Here is an 8,746-nt window from a genome sequence, read left to right on the forward strand (position 1 = left end):
AGAGCTTCTAGCTCTTTACCTGTGTTCTCCTATATTTCTTTGAGGGTGCTATTTATATCTTTCTTAAGATCCTGTATCATCATCCTGATAAGTGATTTTAGATCTGAATCTTGCGTTTCCAATGTGATGGTGTGTCCAGGACTTGCTATGGTGGGAGAATTGGGTTCTGATGATGGCAAGTGACCTTGGTTTATGTTGTTTATTTTCTTATGTTTGCCCCCTGCCATCTGGTTAACTCTAGTGCTACCTGCCCTTGCTAAATCTGACTGGAGCCTGTCCTTCCTGTGATCCCGGTTGTGTCAGAACTCCTCAGAGTCAAGTTGTCTCTGTGATTCTGGGATCCTGTGATCCTGGGCTTGTTAGATTACCTGGGAGTGGGGCTTTCTCTGTGTCTTGTGGGTTTGGCTGCAGAGCTTTTGCTTGAAATTGTTCCATTTTTAGAAACTGCTAATTTTCAAAATTTGCAGTTAATTATGCAAATACAACTTAGTTTAAGAGAATGTACCATTCCTTAACTTTACAGGACATTTAAGAGCTCATACTGGATTGCCTGGTTCCCTTAGTGAATGCAATGCAACAACAGATTTGTATACCAGGGAGGCCTTACACAGGAACAATTGGCCATACAATCTCAATCTTTACATCATCAAAATAGTAATAGCTTGAGACAACAATTTGTTTTTTCTAGAGAATGTGCATGTCAAATTGTAAAGACTTGTTTTCCATGTCCTCAACTTCTTTCTGTACCACATAATGGTGTTAAACCTTGAGGATTTATACCTAAATCAATTATGGCAAATTGATGTTACTCATATTTCTGATTTTGGAAAATTAAAATATGTACATGTGACTATTGACACCTTTTCAGGCTTTCTAGTTGCAACTGCTTTAACAGGAGAAGCAACTAAAAAACTAATTAGTTTTTCTGTGCTAGGTGTTCCAAATCAGACTAAAACAGATAATGGAACTGGCTATTGCAGTCAAGCATTTGAGATACTTTGTTGACAATTTAATATTGCCCATATTACTGGAATTCTTTATAATCCTCAAGAACAAGATACTGTGAAAGAGGTTCTGTGGAACTTTAAAACAATATAAAAATAAAATAAAAAAGGGGGAGTTATATCTCTGTATACTACATAACTATTTAAATCATGCTCTTTTTATTGTAAATTTCTTAAAACCTGGATGACAAGAAACTGCTAAGTGTCTATGGCACCTAGGCATACTTATGCCTAGGTGAAGTGGAAAGATCCATTTACTGGCATATGGCATGGTCCTGATCAGGTATTAATATGGGGAAGAAGACATGTTTGTGTTTTTTTTTTGCAGGATGCTGTGAAGAAGCATGCTAGCAGCCAGAGTGATTGGTGAGACAAGCTGATGCTGGAACAAAGAATTATGCTGACCTGTGAGCTTGCTGAGTTCCTGACAATGGTTACTGAGAAGCCATTTTGGACATATGTTCCTGACTCACCTTTGCTGAACTATATCCCAGATAGGACCAGCTGACTTGCCTCAAGGTTTTAGACCTTGTGGGATAGAGAACATGGAGACTGGGAACTACCTTCAAAAAATTAATCAAAAAGAGAAATTGTAATGACTCTTCTCTTTCCTTTAATGTGAGCAGTTATTCTGACTCTATCATGAACTAGTCTAGAAATCAATCCAATATTTGAAAAAAAAAAGAAATAGCAGTCTTCATTTGGAAGGCTAGTTTTGGACATTTTCAGAGATATGTTTGGAAGTTAGCTACAGTTCTTTATGAAGAAATGTTAACAATAGATAAACCTGGGAAAGCCTCTGGACTTTGAACAAGTATTACTAATGTGTTGAAGCTTTCATTACTTGGTCATATTAATATTACTTTTGTTTCTTCTACAGTATTTAATGTTGCACTGATTGTACACTTTCTAGTTGTGTTAATGTGTTGAAATCTAACATGTCTGTTTTAGTGGTTTATAAACCAGGTTTTGTTTTATTGCCTGTGAGTATTACAGGACTTTGGTATTCTGAAAAAGCTTACAAATACTCAAAGAAGTGAGTCAGGCTTTAGGCAGAAGAAAGAGGGTAGTGGGCTTGATTATTGCTGGTATAGCAGCTTTAATTGAATTACTAGCTAATGAAAGACCCCCAGAACTGGGGAGATCCTTACTCAAATCTCGGGATGACGTGACCACCCAATGACTCAGGAGAGACCGAACTTGCTGCAATCACATGAGGTTTATTTGGGATGGGCCGGTACCGGGGTCGATCTCATGACCATGTTGGCCAGAGGAGTTTGACCCTGAACACAAGAAGTGAGGAGTATTTAAGGAAAAACCATAAGCTGGGAGTGGAGAGAGGGTTACCAAGGAAACAGAACATAAAAACTGGAAAATTTCAGAGGGACCCAACCCAAAGTATTCAGTTAGGGAGGGAAACATATTCATTTTAAGAATGTAATCTTCATCTACTGGTCCACAGGGTGGAGAGTCTCATAAACCAGCAGACCTTCATTCCTAGTTCCGCCCTCATTGTGGATCAGCCAGGAGGGGCAGGTATTGGGAACCAGAGCCCTGAGGCTCTGAGTTAGCCAAATTCCTGGAACTAGCTACTCTACCTTTTTGGCTTGTGGTAGAGGTTTTCCATGCCCCCTTTTGGGTAAAAGTTATACATTATACATTCTAAGATTCTCCAGCCTTTCACTACCACCACTGCTTCTGCAATTGCTTTGACACAAGAAGTTAAGACAGCCACTTTGTTAATCATTTAGCAAAAAATGTTACTAATGTTCTGAGTATTCAAGAGGATTTAGATAAGCATTTGGAACAAATGATTGATGATCTTTATGATACTCTTCAAATTGTTGGAGAGGAGGTTCAGAGTTTAAGAGTAAGAAACCATCTCGAGTGTCATGCTAAATACCAGTGGGTTTGTGTTACTTCTAAAATTCACAATGATAGTCACTATAATTGGGAAAAAGTTCAAAGACACTCTCAGAGTATTTGGCATAATTCTAACACCTCTCTGGATGTTTTAACATTGCATGCTGAGATTATGAATTTGAGATTTGATGCTGCAGATATTGCTGATAAAATTATTCATGGCATGAGGCCAATATTTCCATCTTGGTCAAGCTTCAAGAATGGCATATATAGCTTGGTCATGCTAGACCTCCTTGTTCTGGGAATACTTTTATTCCTGCCCATTGTGATAAAACTCACCTTTAACAACATCGATATGTTGACAGCCAAAATACATGGCTTGAAACTAGAAATGGATTCCCATACAGAGTTATTAATTTAACAGGCTGGCAAGCCAAGGACGGGTAAGATTCTGCACAGAGCCTTATTAACCTAAGACAGAATAGCATTGCTTTTGATAAAGTATGTTCCACAATGGGTAAGGAAGGCATTCTTGTCAGCACAACCTAAGTAAGACAGGCTCAGTCTTGTTATGAAATAAAAACGGGGGAAATGTTGAGAGATTTTGGGGGCTGCTTGCCTCTAGATACTTGGCAGGAATTTGACATTGGGCTAGACAAATGAAGTAAGCTCAAGGCAGGAATCTGACTTTGGGCCAGGACTCAGGAAATAGGCCCAGATTAAGAACATTAACATCTGAGTTAATGCAGAGTTCAGAGCAGGCTCAGAGGAGGCATGTGTGACCTTCCTTTTTGTCTTGGTCATCCTGACTAGTCCCTAGAAAGATGCTTATGGAATTTTGTTTATTGCTTACTTGTTCCTTGACCCAGAACATATTTTTATCATTTTGCATATACTTAAAGTGGTATAGTGGAATGCAGCTGTGAGGGAGTCGTTGTGATCTGAGGCCCTGGAACCCGAGCTGGAGCTGGGGTGCAGGCCGTGGGTGCGGAGTCCGGAGGCTTAGTGTTCATTCCAGCATGTCGGAAGGGGAGTCCCAGACAGTAGTCAGCAGTGGCTCAGATCCAAAGGTAGAATCCTCATCTTCAGCTCCTGGCCTGACTTCTGTGTCACCTCCTGTGATCTCTACAACTTCAGCTGCTTCTCCTGAGTAAGAAGAAGAAAGTGACGTTGAGTCTGAGATCTTGGAAGAATCACCCTGTGGGTTCTGGCAGAAGAGGCAAGAAGAGATGAATCAGTGTAATGTACAAGGTATTGACAATGCATACTTGGCCATGGATACAGAGGAAGGTGTGGAGGTTGTGTGGAATGAGGTACAGTTCTCTGAACGAAAGAACTACAAATTGCAGGAGGAGAAGGTCCGAGCAGTGTTTGATAATCTGATTCAGCTGGAACATCTTAACATTGTTAAGTTTCACAAGTATTGGGCTGATGTTAAAGAGAACAAGGCTAGGATGATTTTCACCACAGAATACATGTCCTCTGGGAGTCTTAAGCAGTTTCTGAAGAAGACCAAAAAGAACCATAAGACTATGAATGAAAAGGCTTGGAAACGCTGGTGTACACAGATCCTCTCTGCCCTAAGCTACCTGCACTCCTGTGACCCTCCCATCAACCATGGGAACCTGACCTGTGACACCATCTTCATCTAGCACAATGGACTCATCAAGATTGTCTCTGTGGCTCCTGACACTATCAACAATCACGTGAAGACTTGCTGGGAAGAACAGAAGAAACTACACTTTTTTTTTGCACCAGAGTATGGAGAAGTCACAAACGTGACAACAGCAGTGGACATCTACTCCTTTGGCATGTGTGCACTGGAGATGGCAGTGCTGGAGATTCAGGGCAATGGTGAGTCCTCCTGTGTGCCACAGGAAGCCATCAGCAGTGCCATCCAGCTACTAGAAGACTCACTACAGAAGGAGTTTATTCAAAAGTGTCTGCAGTTTGAGCCTGCTCAGAGACCAACAGCCAGAGAACTTTTGTCCCACCCAGCACTGTTCGAAGTGCCCTCACTCAAGCTTCTTGCTGCTCACTGTATTGTGGGACACCAACACAGGATCCTAGAGAATGCTCCAGAGGAGATCACAAAAAACATGGATACCAGTGCTGCACTAGCTGAGATCCCTGCAGGGCCAGGAGGAGAACCAGTTCAGACTTTGTACTCTCAGTCACCAGCCCTGGAATTAGACAAATTCCTTGAAGATGTCAGAAATGGGATCTACCCTTTGACAACCTTTGGGCTGCCTCGGCCTCAGCAACCACAGCAGGAGGAGGTGACATCACCTGTTGTGTCCCCCTCTGTCAAAATTCCAACTCCTGAGCCAGCTGAAGTGGAGACATGAAAGGTGGTGCTGATGCAGTGCAACATGGAATCTGTGGAGGAGGGAGTCAAACACCACCTAACACTTCTGCTGAAGCTGGAGGACAAATTGAACCGGCACCTGAACTGTGACTGGATGCCAAATGAGAACATCCCGGACTTGGCAGCTGAGCTGGTGCAGCTGGGCTTCATTAATGAGGCTGATCAGAGCCAGCCTCTCTGCTGGAGGAGACGCTCAACAAGTTCAACTTTGCCAGGAGCAGCACATTCAACTCAGTCGCTGTCACTGTCTCCACATAGAGCTCACTTGAGCCAGGCCCCTAGCCAAGCTGTGGCTGTCCCTGGGCATGCTGCAGTCCTCCTGTCCCCACTCCCTAGTCAGTATTACCCTTCTCCCTGTATTATTCAGGAGGGCTTTAGGGGCTCCCTGGTTGAGTATCATCCTGCCCCTTCCCTTCTCTTCTTCCCCTCTGCACTTTGTTTACTTGTTTTGCACAGACGTGGGCCTGGGGCTTCTCAGCAGCCATCTTCTAGCTGGGGGCTAGTAGCGGACCTGCTGGCTCCTGCTCTACCTGTGTGGAAGGAGGCCCATGGGCACTGGGGGAGCTTAATTCTACAATCCCGCTGGGGTGCATGGGCGGGAGAGAAAGGTGGCCCCCCAGGGCCATTCGAATCGTCTCAGTTGCTGCTGTAATAAAGTATACTTTTTGCTAAAAAAAAAAAAAAAAGGTATAAAAGCGGATTGGAAAAAAAATAAACCCTCTTCAGCCTCAGAACTGGCTGGGTGCACTGCTGGGCAGTGGGGGAAAAAAGGGGGTGGGAAAACCTCCCGCCAGGGGTTGGGAAATCAGAGTGGAACCCTACAGAACCTCTACAGAGGGGCGTTGGGCCATGTTAGGCCAGGACCCTGTTCCTGGGTCCTGGGTGGGTGGGGAAGTGAATGTGCCATCTCCACTCCTGGGTACCATGGGAAAGTCAGAATTTGGGAGCAGCAGGGGTCCCTGGGCCTCACAGAGGCCAAAGATGCAGGTTCTAGCTCCTGGGCATTGCAGGCCATGCTGGATGCCATGGAGGAGCTAAGAACTAATGGAGAAAGGGGGCAGGGAAGGGAAGCAGCAGTGTTGGTTGTTCCTGCACGAGCAGGCGTGGGGAGAGAGTCCTTGCTTGGGCCTTGTGGCTGAGAACGCTGGGCCAACACAACAAGTTTAGTTAAAAGATGCAATTCATGGTGTTAAGGGATTTTATTGTAGAAAAGAGAGAGAGTGAAGGTAGAGAAATAGAGGCCAGCCATGGCCATGTGGAGAGAGGGGGAAGGGAGAGTTAAGACAAGAGTAAGAGTTTAAGAGAAGCCAGGCAGGGACAGTGGTGGCACATGCTTTTAATCCAAGCACTTGGGAGGCAGAGACAGGCAGATTTCTGAGTTCGAGGCCAGACTGGTCTACAGAGTGAGTTCCAGGACAGCCAGGACTACACAGAGAAACCCTGTCTAAACCACCCCCCCACAAAAGAATTTAAGAGAGAAGGGAGAGAGAAGAAGGGGGCGGGGTAAACAGCGCCTTATATGGTGGGCTGGGCTATCTACCTGTGGGACGGGGCATACCTGGCTATCTATGGTCAATTGACTGGAGGTGGAGTCCAGATTATCTACGTGATAGATAGCTTTGGAAAATGGAGTTGGAGAACTCGTGGAGTCAGGTATCTATGTCTTGAAAGCATGGCTTTACTGTTCCATCCTTTGTAGAATTCTCTGTTGGGTCGCCAGATGTAAGCCTCGTTCAACCCAAAATGCAGACTGCTTTCCATGGCCCAACAGGTGGAGTCATGTACAATGTTGTCTAATTGTCCTTTTTTTTTTTTTTTTTTTTTTTTTTTTTTTTTTTTTTAAATCCTCACTCCTGCCCTGGAGAACCTGTTGACTGTCTGAGCTGGCTTGGTCAGGTTGCTGACAGATATGCTAGCATTCATATCAGTCAGCTCATGGTAACTCCAGTTCCAGGGCATCCAATGATTTTTATTGTCTCTGAGGAAATTTCTCATATGTTGTATGCATACAGATTAGCACATTCACACATATAAATAAACATCATAAATGCATGCAGAAATAGATATACACTAAAATGTTTAAAAAGAGGCTATATCTAGAACCACCACAAGGTGGCATCTGGACATCATGTATGACTAGAAAACCACATGTCTCGAGTTTTGGAAAATGTCCAGTGAGATCAAAGTGCTGCAGACCTTTTCCTCAGTCATCACAAGAGACAAGAGTTTAAGGACTATACTTAGTTATACACATTTGATTTTCCTGATTTCTGCTTTTAACTCTTTCCTTGGCAACTGCACTTTTTTTTTTTTTTTGGTCAAATTTTAATAAAACAAATAGTTAATATTTATTTACCAAGTCTTCAAGCTAGCAACTTAACAGCTGACTAATTTCTTTGGAAAAAAAAAAAACAGCTATAACAACCAGAATCTGCATTATAACTATTTAAGCCACACTATTCTGGTTCCTGCTGCCTCTTCTTCCTCTAGTTCCTTCCAGTAGACTGGGTCTCTCTATGTAGCTCTATATAACCAGAGTTGCCTGTCCGTGGTCTGTAGGCCAGGCTGTCCTTGAACTCACAGAAATCTGCTTGCTTTTACTTTCTGAGTGCAGGAATTAAAAGCATGATCTACTTAGCCTTTTTTTTTTTTCTGATTCTTTCTCCATTGAAAGTAGCTTTCAAGGTTTCCAGTGAGCTCACTTAGTGTCAAAGAGCTTGCAATACTATTTAAATTTGCAAACTTCAGTTATTATAGGATGTGTGTGTTTAATTAATCACAAACCTGGTATGTATAGGCAGTTAAAACTAGTTTCCACTTTGATAACTAGAAGCCTCTAGTATGACATGACTCTTGAAAATATTGTAAAATAGGAAATACAAAATTCAAAGTGACAGTTGTAAGCATTCATATTGCTAAAAATGTAAGGATTTACACATATAAGCATTTTAGGCATGAGCTGCGTTTGACGATGTCATCCACCCTCTTTTGGAAACACTGCTAGGATGATTTGGTGTATTATTGTTACCTAAATGTGTTCTTCTCTCTTAGGTCCTTCACTTTCTCCCTGCTTCCCTCCCTTATCCCTCTTCTGTTTCTTCTCTACATCCTCCTCTCTGCAGGTTCTTATGTAGCACAGGCTGGCTTCATACTCTCTACACAGCCAAGGGAGAGTGATCTTGAGCCTTCAGATCTTGCGTTCATCTCCTGGGTGTTAGAATAACAAGTGTGTACCAGCACTTTTAGGTTGTTTCAATTTAATCTATTTTACCAATTACTTTTTCTTTTTTCTCTTTCTAAATTTATTTTTTATTTTTATTTAACCTTTTTTTTTTTTTACAGATTTTATCTCCCTCCCGGTCCACCCTGTCCACCCTCTGACTCTTAGCCATCCCATACCTACTCCCCAATCCCTGTTTCCATGAGGATGTCCGCACCTTCCAACTCCCCACCCCATCAGACCTCTAAACTTCCTTGAGGGTTAGGTGCGTCTTCTCTGACTGAACCCAGA

The 8,746-nt window shown here is 42.9% G+C and overlaps 1 pseudogene; it reads left to right on the forward strand.

Annotated features, from left to right (window-relative positions):
• The first annotated feature begins 3,861 nt into the window (after nt 1-3,861).
• On the forward strand, nt 3,862-5,493 carry LOC116098362 (annotated as a pseudogene).
• The last annotated feature ends 3,253 nt before the right edge of the window (nt 5,494-8,746 follow it).

The sequence above is a fragment of the Mastomys coucha genome, unplaced genomic scaffold (genome assembly GCF_008632895.1).
Source record: "Mastomys coucha isolate ucsf_1 unplaced genomic scaffold, UCSF_Mcou_1 pScaffold20, whole genome shotgun sequence".
Taxonomy (NCBI): Eukaryota; Metazoa; Chordata; class Mammalia; order Rodentia; family Muridae; genus Mastomys; species Mastomys coucha.